Below are 3,999 nucleotides of genomic sequence, written 5' to 3' on the forward strand. Positions count from 1 at the left end.
GCCCCAGCACCTCACAGGAACCCCCAGCACCCCACAGGAACCCCCAGCACCCCACAGTAGCCCCAGCACCCCACAGGAACCCCCAGCACCCCACAGGAACCCCCAGCACCCCACAGTAGCCCCAGCACCCCACAGTAATCCCCAGCACCTCACAGGAACCCCCAGCACCCCACAGGAACCCCCAGCACCCGCCAGTACACTGCACTCCCCACGCCATAGTATCTCTCATCTAGTAAGGCGAGTGTGAGTTCAGAGGAGGCTTTTTCGGGCTTACGTCAGTAATCATTATTTTGGTTCACCAGCTGGCCTTATTACACAAGGTACTGCCCCAGTGCTTGAGCCCTGAAATAGCTCCTCTATCTCAGCGTTCTCTGAATCCGAACCAGAGAACTGAAAATTGTTGATACCATGAAAAAGTAAATTCTATGAATGATAAAACCCAGAGTTGTTTCTGAAACAGCCTCAGCTTTCTGGGTACAGACAAGATTCAGATATGCCACATGGGACCTCCTACCCCACCTCACGGAGCTTAATCTCCCCAGAACGCCCTGAGCACCAGCTCCATTTCAGAATTGCACCCACGTCATCCTCTGCAGATAGCTGCGTCCCTTCAAGCACAGTGTAGGGACACCTGTCCAGAGAGAGTCCTTTGGTGGAGATGGGAACCACACCAAGGTGGGTGCCATGGCTGCCCTGATGGTCAAAGTCCTTGGGTTCCAGTGTCCAGGAGCATCAACCAGGCTGGGCTGGTCACGGTGTGTCAGCAGCAGAGCCACACAGTGGTTAGCACAGCGAGGCTTGCTCCGCTCCCACCCCTGAGCTCGGCACATGGCAGCTGCCTCTGGGTGCAAGCTCAGGAACGGTTTCTCTCTGGGGTGCTGCCCGGCACGTGGCATCAAGGTGGGGCATGTGCCAGCTCTGGAAGCTTCTCAGCACTGATGCTCCTTGTCCCACTGCTTTCTTCGTCCCATGGCCGTGCCTGATGCCACTCTGCAGGGAGGTGCCGTCCTTCCCTGGGAGGCAGAAGTTCTGTGAGCAGCTGCCCAGCACGGGGGCTCTGTGCTGCAGGAGCCTGTGGCTGTTCTGTGCCAGCTCGCCCGTGTGGCAGCAGGACGCCCTTCTCCAGCCCTGTGGAGAATGGGTATGAGCAGTGGTGTTTTCCCAGGCCAGCTGAGCCCTTTTAATCGCCCAGGCTTCTTTGCCCTTTTTGTGAAACGCTGCCTTCCTCCCTCTCTGAAGATCTTTTAGACTTTCTTAGAATTAATCCCATAAACACACAGGGGCAGGACACACGGAGCAGACGCTGGTGCCAGGTGGCCATTGGATCCCAGCTCTGATACCGGCAGGCAGGCTTGGGTTCCTCCCTGCTCACAGGCACTCTCGAAGGTTCCATGAAAGAGCACACGTGAAATCGTAAAAACCGTGGCTGGTGCATGGCATGAGCCCCCGTGTTGGCCGTTACCGGTTCTGAGACTTTCACATCAGGGACACAGGACTCAACGCCCCAGTGCCCTAGGAAGCCCAAGGCTCAGGGCACTTGGTGCCCCTGGATGGCCGTCCACGCACTGGACCCTGTTGGGAGCTCAGGTGGACTGTTGCTGTGGTGAGCCCAGCCCATGCTGGGCGAGGAAGGAGACACTGGTCTGCCCCAGCCCTCGGGACCTGATGGTCTAGCTTGGAGGACAGCCCGGTGAGTGGCTCCGAGTTGAAGAAGGGAGAGCCCAGCCCAGGTTGGGAAGGTGAGCTTGGCACCCGGCGGCCCAGGGTTCAGTGGTGGAGAAGCCACAAGTCACAGGCAGCGCCCCTACTGCCCGTGGCATGAGAAGGGCTGAGAAGTGGTGACAGGGTCTCTGAAGGGCCAGTGCAGGGTCAGCCAAAAAAGCTGATCCAAACGCACTGGCCCGACATGGGGCTGGCTTGGACCTGCTCGCCAGCCAAGGAGGGGCCGTGTCATGCCAGTGCCATAGTGCAGGCCCTACCCCGCCCGCCAAGGAGGCTGCCTTGGTTTCCAGGCCACGCTCCCAGGGAGTTTGCACATGCAGGGGAGCCCCAGGGCTCCCAAGCGTGTTCCACCCACCAGCCCCTGACGACCACGCAGGTGGCAGGGGCATCCTGGGGTTGCCTCCCTGCAGGCTGGCAGGGTCTCTTCCCCAGTTCGGCCCCTGCTCTGGCATCACCGTTCAGGAGCCTTAGGAACCTGATTCCTGGATTTCCACTCACAGCAGCCAGGGTGTCCCTGGAAACAGCCGCTGTTTGCAGAATTGTCTGCGTGTCTTGACATGTGCAGGGTGTTTGGTGAAAAGAAAGTGACCTGAGCTTTTCAGTGACCACGTCTCTCATGGAGGCTGCTTCCTCTTGCAGACCTGCAACCTTAGCAATGTCTCCATTTGCTCATTGACAAACACTTGTTGGGAATCCAGTTCAGTGAGGAAATTGTAGATGGCAGGCACTTCGCTACTGATAGAAATCACACGGCCGCAGGGCTGTTAGGAAGAAAAGGGGGCAGAGGGCTGGAGGCACACCTGCAGCTTGAAGATGGCTCTTCATTTTTTTTTTCAGTCTTTCATACGATTTTATTTTCTTCCTGCAACCATAATAATATGATATCCAAATTTTGTCTTAACTGGTGGGTCTGTAGACACAGGCTTATCCATCCCACCGTCAGGCAAGGCAAACGCTGCTGCTTGAAATGGTCCCAGCGTGGACCCTCCGGTCACCCAGCCCAAGCCGCCCCCTTGCCTGTCTTTACCTTCACTTCACTGAATTCATCCCAGACTTGAACTTTTCCACGGCTTCCATGATTTTGACGTGCTTTTCACAGAGTGTGTCTGGCCTTTCCTGCATTGCCACTGCCTTTGGGACCTTGTCAGCACTGTCACTCCCAGAGCCTGCTCCCCATTTTCCCGCTTTTCCAGAACCACTGTTTCCATTGGGCGGCATCTTGGAAACCTGCTGTTGAACTCTGCGGCCTCTTTTTTCTCTTTCACTACCGTATTGTTTTGAGTGTGAGAGAACTGGGAATAGCTGAACTGTCCAGAACTGTGGCTCTCCTCCTAATTATTTCCAGTTCCATGAGGAGAGCACCAGTACTGCCATCCAGGAAAGGCGTTGGGGCAGGCGGGGTCCGTCCCTGGGGCTGGCAGCCCACCCCCACCCAGCAGAAGATACTTCCAGTCCTTGGATGAAAATGTTGCTGTTTAGATTTCATGATAGAAATTACCTTAGGCCTAAATGGAGTTATTTTAAAATACTTGCAATTTTATTTATTTCAAGGTATTTTGTTCTTAGTTTGGCAGAAAAATCTGCCAACAGTATTAGGTGGCCAATTTCGTGAACATGTAAAACTGCACTTAAAATTGTCCACAGTGTGCTCACATTTCAAAACCCAAAACAAATGTACGTGAGAGGTTTTCTCAGGACCTCACTCTGCAAACTCCTTGCATCACTAAATTCATGAATGGCTCCTCCTGTAGCAGGGTGAAGGCTGAGAACAGATTTTGGTGTGGAAGTAAGACCCAGAGCCCAGGGTGGGTACACAGGCAGGGGAGGGAGGAGAGTAGGTACCCACAGGGAGACCCAGGTGCCACGTGCAGCTTCTGAGTGTGTCTGTGTGCATGCGTGTGCTCACAGGGAGACCCAGGTGCTGTGTGCAGTTCTGAGTGTGTGTGTGTGCATGTGTGTGCCCACAGGGATACCCAGGTGCTGTGTGCAGCTTCTGAGTGTGTGTGTGCATGTGTGTGCCCACAGGGAGACCCAGGTGCCGCGTGCAGCTTCTGAGTGTGTGTGCGCATGTGTGTGCCCACAGGGAGACCCAGGTGCTGGTGCTGTGTGCAGTTCTGAGTGTGTGTGTGTGCATGTGTGTGCCCACAGGGAGACCCAGGTGCCGCGTGCAGCTTCTGAGTGTGTGTGTGTGTGCATGTGTGTGCCCACAGGGAGACCCAGGTGCTGGTGCTGTGTGCAGTTCTGAGTGTGTGTGTGTGCCCACAGGGAGACCCAGGT

At 55.6% G+C, this 3,999-nt stretch overlaps 1 protein-coding gene and 1 pseudogene across 1 annotated transcript in view; one reads left to right on the top strand and one right to left on the bottom strand.

The window, feature by feature from the left end:
• PLEKHG4B (pleckstrin homology and RhoGEF domain containing G4B) overlaps window positions 1-3,999 on the top strand; it is a 97,865-nt gene that overhangs the window by 20,747 nt on the left and 73,119 nt on the right.
• Window positions 2,448-2,958, bottom strand: LOC119469786 (annotated as a pseudogene).

This window comes from Cebus imitator, unplaced genomic scaffold (assembly GCF_001604975.1).
Source record: "Cebus imitator isolate Cc_AM_T3 unplaced genomic scaffold, Cebus_imitator-1.0 Scaffold835, whole genome shotgun sequence".
Classification (NCBI taxonomy): Eukaryota; Metazoa; Chordata; class Mammalia; order Primates; family Cebidae; genus Cebus; species Cebus imitator.